Consider the following 22016-nt stretch of genomic DNA (forward strand, 5'->3'; position numbering starts at 1 on the left):
ACAACAATAATTTTTTGTGATTGTCTATTTTTGGAGATACAAACTCAATTAGAAGCACAGACTAACAAAGTCCACCTCTGTAGAGGGAAGCTAGATATTTTGGGGAGATATTTTGCTTTCACTGTACTTTTTCCTTCTTGAATTTTATATTTGCACTTTGTTTTTTAAAAACATTTAAAATTTTATTTATTTATTTATTTGTTTATTTATTTTTTTGGCAGAGACAGCCAGAAGTCAAGAGGGAAGAGAGTGATAGAGAGGAAGACAGACAGAGAGACACCTGCAGCCCTGCTTCACCACTCCTGAAACTTGCCCTCAAATCCAGGTCCTTGCACATTGTAACGTGTGCTCATTGAGGTGTGTCACCACCATCCAGCCCCTCCACTTTGTTATTTTAAGTTGTTTGTTAAATTGATTTTGATGATAATGATTAGAAAATAATGGATAACAACTACTGAGTAGCTACAATATTTGAAGCATTGCTCTGATACGTTAAGAGCTTCATACATTCTAACCCTTCTGATTCTCACAGTTACCCTTATAAGGTGAAAGCTCCTTGCCAGACATCCATAGACCGAGTACTCAGGCTCTCATGTTCCTTACAGCATTGTTTCTGCCTGTTCTTACACCAAGATTAATTTTGAAACTTTTGAGTTCTGGTGTCATCTACAATAGGTATTCAGCATATGCACCCTCTCTTCCAGACCTACAAGCTCATTAGGTTATATAAAGGAATTGAGAGTGGACTGTGGTATTCAGTGCTAGTCTTTAGATGCCAGTAGTTTTCTAAAATCATGATGTGCCTTTTAGTTTTCACAGGTGTTGTAAAAGGATTGCTATGCCCAGCCTATAGAGTTGTGATACCAAATGGCAAACCTGAGCAGGTGAGCTGAAATTTGAACTCAGCCAATCTAGCAGTATCCAGAAACATAGTTTCTTCACCTTCTTACTTTATCATAATGATTTTTTTCTTCCTATTAGGGTTATTGCTGGGGCTCAGTGCTTGAACTTACTGCTCCTGACAATCATTTTATTTTCTTTCTTTTATTTGACAGGGCAGAGAAAAACTGAGAGAAGAGGAGGAGATAGAGGGGGAAAGAGAGGGCACCTGCAGCACTGCTTTACTGCTCATTAAACTCCCTGCCACACCTGCCACCTTTTCACATTAACCTAATAATGGGAGATCAATATTTTACTCTAACTTTGACTACGAAGCACTCCTAGACTGTTCTAAAACTTCACATAAAAGTTCCACTATTACATGTAGCTTTTAGATCCAGTATAGTATCTCTCAATATTCTCACTTGATGGGATATTCATTTACTGCTCCCTGGCTTTGGATCTGACAAGCAGGGGATTTTTTTTTCTTCTTGTAGGTATTGTTAATCACTAGCATAGTAGCTGACAAATAGAGATAACAGATATTCAAATAGTGTTGTTTCAGTGGGTGAATAAATGTTCCAAATTGACTAATTCTTTTAATTTTATTAGTAAAGCCTCATAAATCTTTCTCAAATGTTGAATATTAGTTAGTAGGTAATTTGGTTTAACCTGTGTGTGGGCTGGGGTGTGGAGAGCAAGGAAATAGAAAGGAAGAGACAATATTGATTAAAACCCTTCATGGGGGTACGAGTACTAACTTTTATCACTAGAAGAATCTATTTTCAAATGTTGAAGGTTAGTTAGTAGGCAATTTGGTTTAACCTCTGTGTGGGCTGGGGTGTGGAGAGCAAGGAAATAGAAAGGGAAGAGACAATATTGATGAAAACCTTTCATGGGGGTACGAGTACTAACTTTTATCACTAGAAGAATCTATTTTACTTTAGTTTTGTTGTCCTAAGGCACTCAATTATCCACATAATGGTTCTCCTTTCAAATGACCATTAGAAGTTTCTATATCCTGATAATAATCTATAACTCAAAACAGACTACATATTTAAGACTACATATTTCACCACATTGGTGAGTAAAACACTAGGCAGTGATAGATAGTTTCATAGCTCCAAGCTGTCTTTTTTAACTATGTAGGGGGGAGGAGGGAGGAAGAGGAAAAGATACAACAGCACGAAATTTCCTTCAGTGCAGTGGAATCTGGTCTGGAATCCGAGTCATGTCCATCACAAAGCAGGTGCACTATCCAAGTGAGTGATTTGCTGGCCCAGTAAAAAATTCGGTCTTTACAAAAACAAAAACAAACAAAAAGACGATGGCGAGGAAGGCGGGTATACTTATCTGCTGCCTTGGTCTACTGAGAAAATACACTAAAACTTTTTTGTCTCCCTAAAAATCTCTTCCTACCTCAACATATGTAGTCACAGCTCTACTAATAGAAATTTGATGATATCACCCTTCTATTTAAAGTCCTCTGACAGTTGCCCACTGCATGAGAATGAGAGTGAACCCATAAAGGGGGTACAAATCCTCACAACTATAGGGGTCCAGGCAGTGGCACACTGAGTTAGGCACACATACTATGAAGTCCAAGGATCCTGGTTTGAGCCCCTGGCTTCCCACTCCCCACCTGCAGGGGGGTTGCTTCACAAGTAGTGAAGCAGGTCTGCAGGTGTCTATCTTTTTCTCCCCATCTCTATCTTCCCCATATCTCTCAATTTCTCTCTGTCCTACCCAATAAAGTTGAAAAAATGGCTACCAGAAGCAGTGGCTTTATAGTGCAGATACTGAGGCCCAGCGATAACCGCTGAGGAAAAAAAAAGAAAATCTTCACAACTAGACTCAATTTCCTTTTCAGGCTCTGCTCCCTTTCCCCTAAATAAGTCCCATTCATTTGCCTTATGTGGGCCATAAGGAGCCACTGTTTGCTTGTTTTCTGGAGCATAGCACTCTCATATGCCTCTGTAGAGTTATAACTCTCAAAATTCCTTTCTTCTTTCATACACATCTGACTCCACCTAGAATGCAAAGATAAGCTATAGATTAAAGTCAGACCTACTTAGCTTTTGCTGTTATTGAACCATTATAGAAACATCTTGGCAGAAACACATTTTGAGAATCCCTCATTCATGTTTTTTTGCTTCTTTCTGCCTTTGCCTAACTTCCCCATCAGCCCTTAGTACTCTGGTTCTCATTCACTTCTTTTTACCTTCACTATCACTCATATGTCTTACAGCATTAATTCACTTGTTCATGCACCAAAACTATTTAACATTTTTATTATCTTTATTTATTGGATAGAGACAATGAGAAATCAAGAGGGAGGGGTGATAGAGAGGGAGAGAAACAGAGAGACACCCACAACACTGCTTCACCACTTGCAAAGCTTTCCCCCTGCAGGTGGGGGGGGCAGGGGCTTGAGCCTGGGTCCTTGCGCATTGTGACATGTGCACTCAACCAGGTGCGCCACAACTCAGTCCCCACCAAAACTGTTTTTGAGACATTGAATAATCTTTTACAAGTTTCAACATTTTCTTCCTCTTTTCCAAACCTAGGAATTCACAGGGTTATAGAGAGGAGTCAGGAGACAGAACTATCTAGTAGGTAGTCCTAGGTTCCAGGATTTCTCTGCTAGCTTGATACGTTTTATTGTTAAGTATTTTTATATGGAAGTACCATTATGCCAAATTTACACAGCCATGATGTTTGTGGCTAGGGCATCAGTTAGGGTACTCTCTTGGACACACAGTTTCTAATTATCTAGAGTAGTTGTTACAGCTTCTAGGATTCTTCAGTTATTAAAGAAGTTTGGAAAAATTTTGATGAGATACTTTAGGCACAGGACTAACCATAAGTATCTGATGCAGGTTGGTGTAGGTGATTCAGGCAATATAATAAATGTTATATGGGGTGGAATGTTCATAATAAATAAAGATCATGGAGTGGACAGGTTCTTGCTGCCTTGGTTTGGTCTGTAACCATCACTCTGGCCAACATGCTCTTGGAGGTGGTTACTCTGTGCTGTACTTGCTTGTTATATGTTCTCTCAAGTGAACAAAGAATCCCCTTCATTATTTCCTTGCATAAGGTGAGGCCACTGACACTGAGGTAGGATTGTCAGTACTGATCTTGTGAATCTTGGTGGGGACCTCACTTCTAGGTTACAAGACTTTTCAAGATCTGGGTGATCATGTTTAAGAACACCTGGGTTGAAATAAATGTCTTAGAGAACATCACTTCTTAGTGGCTTATATTTCAAATGTGTTACAATGTCCATCAAAAGAGCAAAGAAAACTTATTTTAACATGAAGAAGATGGAGACAGAAATCTGCTTACATTTCTACTAATTAGGTCAGTATTAATTCCCTCCAGGGTTGGCACTAACCAAAAGTACAAACCATCATGGACGGCAGACACAACTCATCTCCATTAGGGGTGTCAAGCATGGTGCTTAACAACAGCGATGGCAATAACATGGCCCCTAAGAGAATGCCCAAATTCATTAACACACTGAAGTCAGACTTCAGAGTAGCTTTTAGTTGCAGACTTTAAATCTTCATCATCCCCAGTCAGATATAAACAAACAAGTAATAGAGGATAGAATGGCTACATAACACATTGCCAAAACCATAAATGACCCAACAAACTTCCTCTAAGTCGATTAAGAAACAAAATGAACATCTGTTCTTAAGTGAACTGCAGTATATATTTAATTAAAACCAATATGATCCCAGAAAAGTAGAAGAATAATATCAACACTTTTGAGTATGTCAACTCAGGGACAAGATCTAAAGAAACAAGAATTTTTTAAAATGCACTTATGACTTTGTAGACCAACAGCAGTGAACTGTGTTATTCTAAAAGCAGTGATTCTATGGGTAGCAACACCTGCTATCAATAATTAATGCCACTCATCTATGCATTTAGAGATTATTGTCAACTCAAAAGACTTTGCACATTGTTTTATTTGCCCTCCAGGACTGAAATCAGTGCATTAGTTGCTGAGAAATATTCAGCTTTGTGGTAGAACATAACAGCTGTTTGGTACCTAATAACACTACACAACTAGGAAGGTGAAATTAAACTACTAAACCAATTAAAAATATAGAAAAAAATAGGTAGGAGGAATGAAATTAGCCAAATTGAGATTTGAGCAGGCTAACAGGACTAATAATAAACTCATCTTTTATATATATTTAATAAGGAAATCAGCTACTTCATTTTTAATTTAACTTTTAAGGCTTTCCCTCCTAAGAGACTGGAGGAAGTGGCTTAAATGAGTCACCATTTCCTTCAGTAAGTATGTAGAATGAGAAAACACATGTATCTGTACCATAGCTCTCATTTGATCCATCTGGAAATTTTTCCTTCTCTTCAAAGCCTAAATATAAGCCACCTCTTTTTAAATATCTTCTATGAAGTCACTAGATAAAGAGTTTCTTTCCTTGTCCTACAGCCTTGGCCCTGCCTCTGTTATAGCCCTTGCTGTACCATAGTGTAGTGGAGGGTTTACTCAATTAGTTTTCCACTCTAAATTTGATGAAAGGGGTGACATAATCCATTTTCATATATCCACACTTCAATTAATTAATATTAAACATAGTTTAAAATAAATACTCCAGAAAAAAATGAGTCCTGGAAAATATAATAGAAAGATGCCTTCCTAGCTGACCTCCAAGGCTGCAATTCTGAAAACTAAAGCATGGTTGGTACAATTCTTCCCAAGGGATCTCACCAAAACTGGGTTTGAGGAGATGAGTGAATATAATCCATTTTACAGAAATATATGAGATATTGCTTCCAATATATGTTGTATCTGAGGGTTAAGTATCTAGAAATACTTTTTAAAAATACAGAGACATTTGTTAAAAAATGTGTATGTGACACATTGTGCTGTTTAACACTAGAAATTTTATTTATTTATTTATTTATTTATGAGAGAGAGATAATAGAGGACCAGTCAACTTTGGCATATGGTGCCAGGAATATAGATCTCAGGATTCAAATCAGAAATTTTCCCTTCATGTTTTGAGCCACTGGTCGACCACTTTACACAGGAAATAGAATGAGTGTAGTATGAGGGAAACTTTACAAAGAACTTGTTATGTAACTCTCAGCTTATATAAGAATTCTACCCTCTTAGGAATATTCTGAACTAGTAAGAAAGTTTTCATCTCAGAGAGTACCAAACAGCTGAATATTAAAGGACTTTTTTTTTTTATTATTATCAGTAACTGTGAAAAAAAACACCTTATAGAAATCACCAGGATATTCAAAAGTTCTGTTATAATAATAAACACACCTATAGTCAATTACATCCTGGCCTTGGGGTTTGGAAGACAAAAAGTATTTCAAGTAAAGTAGTAGAAGACTGTAGCATTAGTAAGACTTAATATTGAATCCCAAAAGGCAAATAAGGTATTGGACCTTTAACAGATTGTAGAGTAATAAGCACATTTTTTTTTTTTTTAAAGAAATGGTGCCTTAGAAAATGAGGACCATTGGCTCAAGCAGGCTATAGGTCTCATTGAGATTTCTTTACAGTCATACACAGGCTTTTGCTCGAGAATAAATCAACTGCCTCTGGAATCTTTATTATAAAAAAAAAAATAAACTAATTCAATTCAACCAAAAATTGCTGACCAAGCAACATCATTCTATATTTAGGGGATGAACTCAGTAAACATTCACAAATCACAGTTGAATAAAATATTGAAATGCAACATTTTGTATTTTGCCTATGGATAAATTGAACTATTGGGTTGTTGGAAAAGTCATGATGCCTTTTTTGCATAGAAATACATAGAAAATACACTGAAGTAAAGGACTCTGGCAGGGGGGTGCTTTCACTTTCACTGTCTGGGGGTCAGGAAGGGGAACAGTCCTAGGGTGGTAGGAGCAGTGTGAAACTGTACTCTTATTAAGGTCTTATAAATCACTATTAATTCAATAAGCCAGGGGGATACTTTTGGAGGCAGGGCTATAGAGCAGAGCAGCTGTTTCTCTCTTCTCCTCTCCAAGGTCAACTAGGAATACCAAAGGAGACCACCTGAGACCGAAAAAAGACAGGACTAGAATGACTTCAGCATCCCACCACATCACCTGTTAGTGCAAACACGTGTGGCTTGTGGACAGAGAGGAGCCTAGGGAGAGATTAAGTGGCTGATAACAGTCCTGCAGTTTACCAGTTGAGACACCACCTCCAGTCTGCTTCACTAGCAAAAAGACGTCTGAAGGGAGGTGAGGACTTCCCTAAAACTCATCAAATGCAACTGTGAGTCTCCATTGCTACTGCCATCAGAATCAGGAGCAGCAGGGGGGAGGCCCTGTGCCTACACCAGGGGACAGAGAACTAACAAGGAAATTCAGGAGAAGATCTAGACCTCCATGGCCTAGTGGTGGGGCTGTGAAAGTCTCTTTGCATAACCACTGGATTATGCCCCACTGTGCTTTATCTCTTGGTCAGGAGTCAGTGACTAAGCTAAGAAGCCTACTTATAGTTTAAAAGCCCTCAGGCTCCCATAGCCTACAAGGAAGAAAAAGAACAAAAGAGGCTTTTAAACCACTGTGCTCCAACTCAGGGATTAAAATACTATTGAAACAACTGTCAACTCTTCCACAACTGTGAACCCTTTAATTACCTTACTTAGACACAAGTCAATCCAGGCAAGAGTGATCAGTAATTTGAAAAGTACTGAGAGAGGGACCTCATAACATAATATATAAAATGGTTAAACCAACAAGAAGAAATATTGGAGAAATGAACCAGGACAAGAGTCCAACTAAAAGCCTCCAAAGTTTGATGCACAAAATAATGAAGTCAACATCCAAACACTAGTTAAGGAAATAATCACAAGAGTGAGTAATTCAATAAGCCAGGGGAAAATACATGGAATACTTTAAGTTCTATAACTGCCTACATTTTAATCTGAGTATGTATTTTTTTAGTCTAAGTATTTAGTGTATCAAGTTTGTTAATTGATTGAATTGAGATTCTGGACTTAAATCATTTAAGCAGTTTGAAATGTTTTTTTTTTTGTTTTGTTTTGTTATTGTTGTTATTATTGTTTTTTAATACCTACAACCTTAGACCAGATGGATCAGAATCATTTGGCCCTGTCACTATCTAAGATATTGTCATTAGTAGATATCATTAAACGACATAAAGCATGTTGAAGTCAAGTATAGTAAGATAAATCCCAACCATATGATTTTCAAAGAAAAACAAGTTTTCCACTAACTTGGTTATACTACTAATAATTATCTATTGCCTTTTTAAAATCCTAAGACTACAAGGAACTTTTCCCACTCTTTTTAAAATCCATTTCTCCAAGTTCTGGAACCTCTGGGACTTTGCTTATTGCCGGGATAGCCTGAGGGTACTTCTTCCCGAGCTAGTGCTCTCTGGGTTGGAGAGAACTCAACTGGAGCTGATCTAGGCTGCTGTGTGGGAGAGGGATCAGGAACGCGTGCTGCACCAACTTCCGCAGGAGATACACTCTGGAACTCTCGGAGCCGGAAAGCAATTTCCAAGTGTCTTTAATCAGAAGAGCAGCTGTTTTTATACTCTCCAAGTAGGGTGGAAACAGGATGTGATATAGAGAGGGTGGAGAGAAAAGTGACTGGTGAAAATCAGAGTGTGACAAGGAGGGGGCGGAACAGGCGAGAATCCTATAACTGAACCACCAATGCCCTGGAGTGCTTTATGTAAAAGTGATTTATGTAAATAGACCAAACCTTTGGATCAGTAAATCCCTATATAGCCATATGGATAAGAAGAAGCCAGGGGGAGATGGCAACTACCCAACATCTCCCCCTTTCTTTTTAACTTTTTGCCATAGTATCAGGAGTGTGGGGCACTTTGTGAGGCAGGGAGACTGATAAGAGGCACACCTTTTTTGGGGTTCTACTGTCCCTCCTTGCTCAACCTCTCCGTGGAGAGAGAGACTAACAGGATTGACACACCCCTCAGGCTCAAGCCCTTCCAAGCTCAACCATATCCTCACAATTCCCCAACATCTTCCTCTTACTTAATGGCCATATATAACTGGGTCAATGTCTGTAAAAGGCTTCATCTCTGTCAGGGGAATAGCAGTGTAGGGGTGAACGGAAACCTGTTGGGAAGAAAGCAGAATGATAGTGTGTAAGTGTCTTCAAAAATAACTAGCACAAGACAGGGAGGGATAAGTAAGAGTAGCAAGAGACAGAGTGAGCCTGATGGGTGGAGGAGTGGGGGCCTGATAAGCCGAGGGGCTAGAGGGGTGATCTGGCATTGCAAAATCCCGAGTCAGCCTGCTACAGTCATTCTTCAAGAAGTCCAGGAGTATAAAAGGAGTGTCCAGCAAGTTCTATAGAAGCATCAGTCCAATGTCAACGGCCAGGAAATAAATGCCACACGTCTATCTTGATGGAGGAGGACGGCCACCGGAACTTTTCTTCTCTGTAGAGAGTGACCTGGAACCGCCAAAACATGATGGGTGAAACAGAAGCAGGAAGAGCAGACACCGATGGTTGAGAGAAAGGCAGTAGGAAAGTCTTGTCCTTCGGAGTCTGTGAATCAGGTTCTCCAGATCGTGTCAGGTCACATCATGGGTTTCTGGGGATGGCTGTAATTGTGGGTGATGTCAGAGGTCAGGGGTCCAAGATGGATTTCTGGGGATTCTATATGAGCAGATGCTTCTTTATGCGAAGGCTTGTCATAGCTGTAGTCAATTACTTATGAAAAAACTTTGTAACAAATTAGAAGTTTACTACAATTGATAACTCAATGATTATAACTGGTTTAGGTATCTTTATAATTTTGTGTAAAGGTCATCTTACGTGACCTCATGTAGCAGTCTTTATATAGCAAAGTTTTCATACCGAGTTTAAGTTACATATATTGATTCTTGACTATTTTTACATTGGGTTTTTAAGCAAACTCAGGTTACTAGAGTTAACACATTTTAGTGACAAATTTTTTTTTTTTTGGTACATTTACAATATCAGATTGATGCCAAATTTGTTGTGGATTAATTTCCACAAGATAGCTTACAGGACATTTTTGGGGGCCCTCCAAAAATGTCCTGTATAGAGAATTTGTATTTTAACTTAGGAGATGATGAATTGTCACATTGAATATTTAGAGTTTTACCTTAAACACTCAGTTACTTAAATGAATTGATTTTACCTCTTCTCGTAAAAATGTAACTTCGAAGTTACGATTTAACTGTCAAGTTAATGTTTACCAAACTTGAAACACGCATATTAAACATATAGTTTATAACACACAGGAGGATAAAAACTTGTAAATAAGATATATCATTTCAAATGTGAATTTAGAACTACTGTCATAGTTGAACCATCTTTACTCACACAGTTTAAGACTAAACATTTCATATTGATATCAAGACTTAAAAAAGAAATCAAAAGGGGGAATGAACAATTTTTGGACTGTTTCTGGACGTCTCCAGAAACCATGGTTGCGTCCAGCCGTTTGATATAAAGTCAGTTAACTTTCAGAGTACTCTGAGCACAATGGGTCATACAAAAATTTTGGTCACTCAACTCACTCAATTTTTTTTTTTTTTTTTTTTCACTCACTCACTCACAAAACACAACTGGCCAGTCATAGCATAAGACATTCATTCGGGGGGGGGGAGAGTTCTGTGAATCAGATTTTTTTTTTTTTTGATTCTGCCATGCTGTATTATGGATCCTGGGGTGCATCCTGTAGCCAGTCCTCTTGCAGCCAGTCTTCTTGCAGTGTTTCTTGTTCTTCAGGGATATCAGCACCATCATGTGGGTATTGCCGGACATGGCGGGCAGGAACCCAAACAGGCTTGGAGTAATTTTGTGGAAAAATACATGCGAAACCCCTCCCCATAGTCAACAGGGGGTCAGGTCCTTTCCAAATTTTATCAAGTGGGTCTTTCCATTTGACTTTAATAGCTGGGAGGGTGGGTGGTGTTTGCCAATGAAGAATTATAGGAGGTTGGTCGGAGTTTTTGTAAATATTAAAGAGATTTAATGTAGTTAAGGCTTTTGCCAGCTGGATATTAGGGGGGTACATTTCCCCTTTTTCTTTATTTAATTGAGCCTTAAGAGTTTGATGGGCCCTCTCAACAATGCCTTGTCCCTGTGGATTATACGGAATGCCTGTAGTATGAGTAATGTTCCAGAGGGAACAAAAATCTTTAAATTGTTTGCTGGTAAAAGCAGGTCCATTATCCGTTTTAAGTTGAAGAGGTAAGCCCATTACAGCAAAACAGGAGAGCATATGGCTTATAAGCTTTTTTGAGTTTTCTCCAGTCTGAGCTGTAGCCCACATAAACTTAGAGAAGGTATCAATTGAGACGAACACATATTTTTGTTTGCCAAAGTTAGGTATGTGGGTAACATCAATTTGCCAAAGAGCGTTGGCTTTTAAACCTCGAGGATTAACCCCTAGAGTCTGAATAGCAGGTGTTTTGATTAGACCTGCACAGGAGGAACATGTAGCAAGAATACGTTTTAACTGTGGCAGAGGAATATCAGGAAATCGAGCTCGAAGACCTTTAAGATTAACATGGGTTAGGGAATGAAAGTCAGCAGGATTAGAGACAGAGGCTAGGAGAATTCCTGTGGAGGCAAGGCGGTCAGCTGCAGCATTCCCTTCGGACAGGGGACCAGGAAGAGGGCTGTGGGAACGTAGGTGCTGAACATACAGTGGATGGGTTCGAGAACAGAGCATAGAGGCAATTTGAATTAAAAGAGGAGAAAGTGGGTTGTCATCAATTCTTACATAAGATCGAGCAAGCCATGGAAGTAAGTTAACAGTATACACACTGTCAGAAAAAAGGTTGAAGGATTCTGGTACAGCTTTTAATGCAAGGAAAACAGCATAAAGTTCTTTGTACTGAGGGGAATTATCAGGAAGTTCAGTAAAGAGAGGTTTGGGGTATTGCTGGTCTGGATAATATATAAGGGCAGCAGCTCCCTTTTTTCCACCATCAGTGAACACTGTAGGAGCAGAGGGGATGGGATCTCGAGAGAAAAGTTTAGGTACTAGTAGAGGCAACAGAGGTAAAGAAGCTATCAAATTATTAGAGGGAAAATGATTATCTAATTGTCCTGGAAAACCCATTAAACTTATGGCAAAACGAGAATGGTGGCGTATGAGCCATTCTGTATCAGTGAGAGAAAAGGGAAGAATGATTGAATCTGGTTCCCTTCCTAAGACCTGAACTGATCTGTTTCTTCCTTGGCGAACCATAAATGCTAAGGCATCAATCTCGGTAAGGAGTCTTGGAGCTCCGCCTACTGGCGTATGAAGCCATTCGAGAACGCCATGTTTCTGCCACAATGCCCCCACTACCGTGGGGGTGGAGTTAAAGATTAGAAGATTTACTGGAGAGGAGGGGGAGAATCGAACGAGGTGCATGTCCTGGAGAGCCTGGTTAACTTTTTCCAGAGCCAAGGATGCTTCGGGGGTTAACATACGCTTTGAGGAGGGCTGTTTGTTTCCTTTTAACAGATCGAACAGTGGTTGCAGGCAGCTCGTAGGCAGATAAAGATACTGCCTAAGCCAATTCAAATTTCCAAGAAAACTTTGTAAAGAAGCAAGAGTGAGATTAGAAGGAAAAGTAACACAAGGTTTTAAAGGACGAATCTGCGTTAGGGAAATCTCTGAGCCTAAGAAAGATATTGGAGGGATTAGCTGTATCTTCTCAGGAGCTACATTAAGTCCACTTCTCTTTAAGGCAGGGATTAGAAAATCACGTAGGGCGGAGAGATCTGTATCTAATTCTCCCCATATTAACACGTCATCCATATAATGAAAAACCTTAAGGCCCTTATGAATATATGGAAAAAGGGCAGATTTAACAACCTCTTGACAAATAGTAGGACTATTAGCCATGCCCTGGGGCAGTACCACCCATTCAAATCTATCGGCAGGGCTGGCATTATTAATAGAAGGAACAGAGAAAGCAAAACGTTTACAATCTTGTGGGTGTAAGGGAATAGAGAAAAAACAATCCTGTATATCAATAGCTATGATTGGAATTCCTGTGGGAATTGCAGAAGCAAGAGGCAAACCCCTTTGGGGGGAGCCCCAAACCTGCATGGTTTTATTAACTGCACGAAGATCTTGGAGGAGGCGCCATTTTCCTGAGCGCTTTTTAATTACAAAGACTGGAGTATTCCATGGGCTCCGAGAATGACGAATGTGTCCCAACGATAACTGCTCTTGGACGAGTTTTTTTAAAATTTCTAGCTTCTCCCTAGGCAAAGGCCACTGTTCCACCCAGACAGGCTCATTAGAAAGCCAATCTAAGCGGGGAGTTCTGTTACGAACAGTGGCAGTTAGTATTGGGGGTGCTGGTTGGGTCTAGCAGTCTCACAGGAGTGAGTGTGGTGTCCTGCAGAGGTGTCTGAGGATATCACTACATCTAAAGATTCCAGCAAGTCTCTTCCCAATAAATTGGTGCTTATATCAGCTATTAAAGGCTGAAAGCGTCCGGTAGTCCCTTCTGGGTCTTCCCACACAAGGGAATCTCGTGTGCGGAATGCCTGAGTCAATCCTCCAACACCATGTAAGCGTGGTCCTGGGAGGAGTTCCCAACTCTGGGGAACCTCTGCTTGTCTTAATATTGTCTTATCTGCTCCCGTGTCAATCAAACACTTAAAAGGAATATTACCAATCTTTACTGTCATAGTTGGGTGACCCCTTTCTAAAACAGGGGTGGTCCATAAAATCTCAGGCTCTGAATTCGAGCTGTTCTCTTGCTCCAGCCGGTTATTTCTATGCTGGAAGTTCCCACATACCACGGGTTCCTCCTTCTGCTCACCCTCTGTTATTGTTACTTGGCGTGGTGGGTATAGCGACGGATTGGGTCCCAAGCTGGGCTTCTGTTTGTGGAAGAAGGGCACAGCACCAAGCGGGCGACCTGCTTCCTTCCCTCTTGGGGGCGGGGCTAAGGGAAGCCCCATACCTAGTTTAAATCCCTGTTTACATTTGGCAGAGGCGTGCCGTTCCTATGGAACCTTGACCAACAATCTCTCCTCCAGTGAAATCCTTTCTGGCATCTGGGACAAGGCATTCGTGGTCTCTGATTCCCTGTCTGGAGGCGGGGTTGCCCTGACTGGAGGTGGGGTCGCCCTGACTGGAGGCGGGGTCGCGGTCTATTTTCTGGACATTGGTTACGCCAATGCCCTTGGCGACCGCACTGAAAGCAAGCTCCTTTTTGCTTATGTAAGGTAGCTGCATAGGCCTGTAACATAGGTCCTTGAAAAGAGCTTGATCTGAGATCCTGTGTAGCTAGAATCCAAGTATCTGGGTGTTCATTTTTAAGAGTGATACAGGCCTGTCGAAAATGCGGAAGCATTCCATCCCAGACTATGGATCGCAGAAGGAGAAAACGAGCGTCAGGATTATAAATCTTCCTTTCCAAACTCGACTGGACCCTGGCAATGAATTTAGCGAGGGATTCATCAGGTTCTTGTTGCAGGGAGAGAATGGGGGCTGAGGCTGCTCCCATGGGTGGTGTTAATCGCTCCCATGCTTTTAATGCACACAGGCGTACTTGATCAAAATACCCCGCTGGAAACTTGGCTTCCGCCTGTTGAATCCCTGTTTCTAATTGGCCTGTTCCAAACAATGCATCAAAATTACCCTCTGGCTGATTTTGAATATTTTTCCGCGATTGTTGTAAACATTCATCGCGAAAGAATGCCTCCCATTGCAGGAAGAGGGGGCCTGGGAGCGTAGCACGAGTCACATCTCTCCAATCTTGAGGGGTATTAAGGTTCTGAAGCAGGCCTTGTAAAATGGACCTGGTCCATGGGGCATGAACACCGTCATCTTTGATAGCCTGGCGTAGTTCCTTCAGGTCTGTGGCGGAATATGGATACCAGGCCTGAGGTTTTTGTCTATTGGGGGCAACATTGACCGGAAATGTGTGGACTTCCTCTGATAAGTGTGTAGTGGTAGGAGGAGTCACTGAAGTGGAAGCTTCTGGACAAGTGGCCGAAGAAGTGGTTTTGGAGGCTACAGGAGAATTCGGACATGTGTCTATCAAAACAGGGTGGGGTGAAGAAGCAGCCGTGGAGGCAGCAGGAGGTTCCGGACACGTTTCTGCCAAAATGGGGGTGGCCGAAGAAGTGGCTGTGGAGTCCAAAGGAGAATTCGGACACGTGTCTGCCAAAATAGGGGCCTCAGGGCAAGATGCCAAAATAGGGGCCTCAGGGCAAGATGCAGAGGAATTAGGGTGGGTCAAGATCACAACAGGCCTTTGCTTCTTCTTGTTTTTAAGGTGCTGGTTAAGTTCTATGATTACTTCCTTTATCTCTTGGACCTCAGCCTCTAGTTTCTTAAGCCTTTTGAGAGGTTGCCCTATATATCCCTTAAAAGCTGCTATGATGATCAACAGGATATAAGGTGAAGCCCGAGAAAAATGTCCCAGATATATAAAAATTGTATACTGGAAAAAGAATGCAGGATTTGGAAAAGATTTTCCATGGTGGAAAGATCTCCGGAAAACAATAAAAAAGAAAAAAAATCACAGTGCCTTAACACAATATTGCAGATACCCAAAAGGTGTGTACTTATCTAAGATGTCTTCTTGTAAATCTGCTGCTTACGGGTCCCTGTTCGGGCGCCAGATGCCGGGATAGCCTGAGGGTACTTCTTCCCGAGCTAGTGCTCTCTGGGTTGGAGAGAACTCAACTGGAGCTGATCTAGGCTGCTGTGTGGGAGAGGGATCAGGAACGCGTGCTGCACCAACTTCCGCAGGAGATACACTCTGGAACTCTCGGAGCCGGAAAGCAATTTCCAAGTGTCTTTAATCAGAAGAGCAGCTGTTTTTATACTCTCCAAGTAGGGTGGAAACAGGATGTGATATAGAGAGGGTGGAGAGAAAAGTGACTGGTGAAAATCAGAGTGTGACAAGGAGGGGGCGGAACAGGCGAGAATCCTATAACTGAACCACCAATGCCCTGGAGTGCTTTATGTAAAAGTGATTTATGTAAATAGACCAAACCTTTGGATCAGTAAATCCCTATATAGCCATATGGATAAGAAGAAGCCAGGGGGAGATGGCAACTACCCAACAGCTTATATTTTTTGATGCCTCTTCTTTTGATTCTTTACCTTGTTATGATGTCTCTGTTGACCTCAACTAAATCAATGCGATCAGTGCCACCGTGTTATGTTATGCTGCCACTGCCTTTTTTGCTTCTAAATGTATCCACAGATGTTAAGATGGATATATCAACCTTCCAACCCCAATAACCTGATGAGACATTTCTTAATGTCTCATTGTCTCTTAATGTCTCATTTCTTAATTTCTTACCTAGTTCTACTTCAGATGGTATTTTCTCTAGTAAAGTTATAGTTCAAAGCCATTAGTTCCTAATTGCAGGGGAAAGTTTCACGAGTGAAGTAGAGATGCAAATGTCTCTCTGTTTCTTTCCATATCTGTCTCCCCTTTCCCTTCTTGGTTTCAGTCTCCATCCAATAATAAATAATTTTAAAAAGTTTTTATTATTTTTATTTTATTTACTGTATAGAGACAGCTAGAAATCAAAAGGGAAGGAGGTGATAGAGGAGAAACATCTGCAACACTGCTTCACCACTTGCAAAGCATTCCCCCTGCAGGAGGAGACTGGGGATCAAACCTGGGTCCTTGTGCACTGTAACATGTGTGCTCAACCAGGTGCGCCATCACCCAGCCCCAATAAATAATTAAAAAAAAATTATGAATTATCTTCTTCACTTTAACATAAGTGACAGAAGCCAGAAAGAAAAGGATCAATATGGGATAATCTAACTCATAGACATACACTGAGAAATAAGAACAGCAGGGGAAACACAAAGCAGAACTTGGACTGGGTGGGTTTGGTGTATTGCACCAAAGTAAAGAGCTGTGGGGTAAGCAGGGTAAGGGTGGCGGGGTTGGAGGGTGGCAGTGTGATGTTCTGGTACATGATGATAGAGAAGGATCTAGTCTTGAAATGACAGTGTTTTACAGAAAGCTGAGAAAATTTACACATATACCAACAACAACTTTACTTACTGCAAACCAACCATCAATCCCCCAATTAAAAATAAAAAAGGGGGAGTCGGGCTGTAGTACAGCAGGCTAAGCGCAGGTGGCACAAAGCACAAAGACTGGCATAAGGATCCCGGTTCGAACCCTGGCTCCCCACCTGCAGGGGAGTCGCTTCACAGGCTGTGAAGCAGGTCTGCAGGTGTCTATCTTTCTCTCCTCCTCTCTGTCTTCCCCTCCCTCTCTCCATTTCTCTCTGTCCTATCCAACAACAACAACAATAATAACTACAACAATAAAACAACAAGGGAAACAAAAGGCAAAAAATAAATAAAATAAATAAAAAAATAAAAATAAATAAATAAATAAAAAAGAAGGGGAAAGTGGGGCTGGGTTGGAGGGGAGGTGATCAAGGAAACAATACTACAGATGACACATGGAATAGGAAAAGAAACCTAAAATAAATGGCTAAATGCAGACAAAAATTTTCCACATTTTGACCTAAAAACCAATTAAAAAAAAAAGAAGACAATCTTTTAGCTGTTTGCTTACCTATTCTTCCCCAACTCTTGGAAAGATAGCCATACACACGCTGTAATAACAATACAAACAATCCCTTGGGAGTTGTCATGTACGCACAGCAGTTGGGATAATCATAATTGAGTTCAGGCCGTATTACTGTAAGCCATGTGGATAATTGGTTTCGCAGAGCTAAGCTTTGTCAGCATGGGTTATCCCAGCCAGATGAAAAATGCTCTAAACGTGGCAGGTGCTAGATGTTGAATCCCACAGACTTCATTTCACTTGACTAAGCCACTCCCATTTGTAGCACATTTTCTTGGCATTAAAGTTAAAAATATAACTGGAAGAATAAACTGATAGAAGTCAAAAGCTAAACATTCATGATCTCTGCTGAACATAGTTGCTGTTTGAAAGCCTTCCTTCACGCGCACAGTCTGGAGAAGTGTTGCTGCTGATGCACTCACTGCAATTGCAATTTTATTTTTATAACACTCACAGTTTTTGGGGGGTTAAATTACTGTTACATTTACTGTATAGGCATGAAAGCCATAACTCTTGGTTTATGAGGTGATAAAAGTGGAAAGTTCATTCCACATTTAAAAAAATTATTAATTTTATTTGAGTGAGAACAAGATCAAAGAAAGAGAAAGAGAGAGAATCAGAGCATCACTTTGATATATGTGGTACTGCAATCAAACTCAGGACCTAAAATTCAAGTCTGACAAACGAGCTATGTGGTATCACTTGGAACATGGATCATTCTACCTCTTCAAGTGCTTTTTTGGAAGTCTTAGTGGAGATTGCAGTGACAGAGAGGGAGACACTCCCCAGCATTAGAGCTCCCGCCCTGTGCCATGGCATTCCCATTTCTTGCTAGGAATTGAGTGAGACACACACCCTACTTGGTGAGCTATCATCACTAGGTCTCCCTTATCTTTTAAGACACTTTTCATAGGGCTGAGGAGATTGCAAAATGGCTATGGAAAATTCTTTCATGCTTGAGTTTCTAAGGTCCCAGCTTGAATTCCTACCTCCATCATAGCAACACTCTGGCAAACGCTAGAAGAAGAAAGCAACACTCTGCGCCCGCTCATTAAAATAATGTATTAAAAAGACACTGAGGGAGTCGGGCGGTGGCGCAGTGGGTTAAGTGCACGTGGCGCAAAGCGCAGGGACCGGGGTAAGAATCCCGGTTTGAGCCCCCGGATCCCCACCTGCAGGGGAATCGCTTCACGGGTGGTGAAGCAGGTCTACAGGTGTCTATCTTTCTCTCCCCTCTCTCTCTCTGTCTTCCCCTCCTCTCTCCATTTCTCTCTGTCCTATCCAACAACAAAGCAATGTCAACAATGGCAATAATAACCGCAACGAGGCTGCAACAACTAGGGCAACAAAAAGGGGAAAAAATGGCCTCCAGGAGCGGTGGATTCATGGTGCAGGCACCGAGCCCAGCAATAACCCTGGAGGAAAAAATAAATAAATAAAATAAATAAAATAATAAATAAAAAGACACTGAATAAATTCCTTGCAAATTCTAAGGAATTATTTAGAGATTACAAATCTCATGTGTCAGGAAATCAAGAGCATAGGAGGATCTGAAATTCTCCTTATTGTCATATTAGGAGGATCTGAAATTCTCCTTGTTGTCATATTACATCATATACATATCATCACTAACCTAGAGAGATCATGGTATTCATAGTAAATAGAAATATTATGGGGTTGTATTGTTATGTGGAAAACTGAGAGATGTTATGCCTGTAAAAACTATTGTATTTACTGGTGACTATAAAACATTAATCCCCCAAATAGAGAAATATAAAAAAAAAAGAAAGAAAAATACTTCTAGATTAGATAAAATTTTATACCCTTGACCCCAGATGAGCATTAGAGTCACCCAAAACATTTCCAAGAATGTCTAGTAAGTTCTTTGCTCAGGAATTATCAGACAAAATCTATGGATGTTACCAGGTATGACTGTAATTCTAGGTAAGACACATGCACTCAGGAGCATATTTTTCAATACACAGTTGAAAAGAATTTGGTGACAAATGAAAGTTCTCAATAAATGCTTTAGCTACAATAAGACCTAGAGTATCCCTGTTTATGATTTATTATCTTTTACATATAAAAATTATTTCCAGGGGAGTTTAATAGGGTACTTTGATGTAATTCTTAATAAACCAGACTAGGTAAAATAAACACATAAATCCCAAACTCATTCTCTCAACAAGTGCCCTGAATACTTACAAACTCTCCTATAGCACCATAGGAAGAGAATACTAGAATCTATTATAACGTTGACATGAATAAATTTTCTGAAAAGGTCCTAAAGTCTCAGAGAAATTGATTTAAAAAATCTGTTTTCTATATTTTTTTAAAGTTACCAAGTAGCTGAATGCATAATTAATATTAGTCTCTTGTTTGCCCCAATAATAAAGGAGCAAATATGTTTATTTATATATCCTCTTATACATTATATCTTTTTTTTAAAAAAAGCCTTTATATATTTATGAGAAAAAAACAAATGAAAGATTTTAAATTCCAGTTTTAAGTAGCAAATGTGAAGCTGAGATAATTCAAACATTAATTTTGCCAATAGCTCCAAACAGGTGGTCACCCCATGACAAACAAACCTGAATAAATATTTCCCTCAGCAAACATTTCCTGGTGATCTGAAAGCTTATGTGGCTGCTTAATGTGAGGCATGCCAGATGGAGCCTTAAAAGGCTGAGTTTTATGATCTATTTGTTACTGCAAAAAGGAAGCTGAACTTTTGGAGTGTAATTTTCACTGATGTTACAAACTAGAATGCAATTTGAACATATTTTAGGGCTACATATTCACATTTAAGTCATCTGGAACATCTTCAGTTATACACTTTAAAGTATAGGAGGTACTGTATGGCGGGCTCACCTCATAGAGCTCACATATCACTATGTAGATGGATCTGTGTTCAAGTCCCCAGTTCCCACCAGTAGGGGAGAGGGAGCTTTATAAGCAGTGGGGCCGTGCTGAAGATCTCTCTTTTTCCTTATCTTCTTCCTGTTCCTCTTCTTTCTGCGCCTTCTTCTCTCTCTCCCTCTCTCCCTCCCTCTCTCTCCCTCCCCCTCTCTCTCTCTTCCTCTCTCCCTCCCTATCTTTCAGCCTCTATAAAAAGAAAAAAAAATTTACTGGTGGGTGTGGTGTGGAACTATATATAGCAATCTTATAAGATTTTGTAAACCACTATTAATTGCCAGGCTAGCGTGGGGGTGCCTCTTCCCAGGCGCATACTCTCTGGGTTGGAGAGAACTCAACTGGAGCCAGCCAAGGCTGCTACTCACTCAGTGACTTGGGAGACAGATGACTCAGGAACCAAACACATGGTGCGAGGTAATGCAGCCTTTATTGATCAGAGACAACACTTTTTTAGGATAGAAAGTGGCAAGTCGGAAACGGAAATGGCTAGGAAAGGGGGTGGAGAAAGGCAAAAGTGGGCTGGGAAGGTATAAACTTCCTTAGCAACTGTTGCCTTGGTTTTAACTGGTGGGATTAATGTTACCCTGCAGATCATGCAGGTCTCGGAAGATGATAGATCAAAGGAATGGAATGGGTGAGGATCTTTCAGGCAAAACAATGATTATGTAAATAGGCCATAGTATCAGCAATGCAGGGTGGAACATGGGGAGCTGGCTTAATGCCCAACAACTAATCACAATTTTTAAAATAATATTTGGGGCAAAAATGGCCACTGGGAATAATGAGATCATAGAAGCAGAGAACCTCAGAGACTAACTCTTGACTCAAACACATTTCTTGTGATATATGCTTGCTTACTATATTAAGAATTAAAAAATTTTCTTTATAATTAATATGAATAACTGTCACATAAATAATTTTCACTTTGGAACATGTTTAACATTTTTTCAGGTACTTTGTATTAGCTTCATTTTTCACAGTTCACTTAAATAAGAAGTATTTTTAGGATACTGAAAGATTATCATTCTAGGGCCAGCTTTTTTGTTTGCTTGCTTGCTTGCTTGCTTGCTTACTTACGGAAACGAAGCCCTCTAAAAAATAAACTAGTATGCTAAAAGAATCTCTAATTTGTAGACACAAATTTTTAGCTGTCATTGAAATAGCTGGCCCTTTTCTTAACTTATGAACTACTTCATGGATTCAAAAACAACAAATGAAGGTTGTTTTTGAATTAGGTTAGTATCCTGTCCACAAGATACAATTTTTTGTGAAAAATATCAAGTTGTTTGTACAAAACAAGTAGTTTGAGGGGACATTTGCAAAGTTGCTACTCCTGTTTAGAGATTATTTAGCTGATGGAAATGTCTAGCTGAGACTACAATTGTTGTTTCTTATATTCCTTACTCTCCCAGGTGCTACTAAATTTTTCAAGTTAAGAACAGAAGTAAATTTATCTGGTCACCATTTCTCTACTTTGGCATACATCTGCTTACTTTACTTTAGAAGGAAATTGAATTCATATGTTTTTTTTTCCATACTGTGGTGATAATAAAACTAACTTTTATGTCTTACTTAATTCTTTCATTTATTCAGTACCCATAATATTAACATTCATAATATATTTACCTATATATTCTT

At 40.0% G+C, this 22016-nt stretch overlaps 1 protein-coding gene across 2 annotated transcripts in view; it reads right to left on the reverse strand.

Moving 5' to 3' along the window:
• KCNB2 (potassium voltage-gated channel subfamily B member 2) overlaps positions 1 to 22016 on the reverse strand; it is a 515333-nt gene that overhangs the window by 149329 nt on the left and 343988 nt on the right. The gene's annotated exons all lie outside the window — the stretch shown is intronic.

Source organism: Erinaceus europaeus, chromosome 1 (genome assembly GCF_950295315.1).
Source record: "Erinaceus europaeus chromosome 1, mEriEur2.1, whole genome shotgun sequence".
In the NCBI taxonomy this organism is placed as follows: Eukaryota; Metazoa; Chordata; class Mammalia; order Eulipotyphla; family Erinaceidae; genus Erinaceus; species Erinaceus europaeus.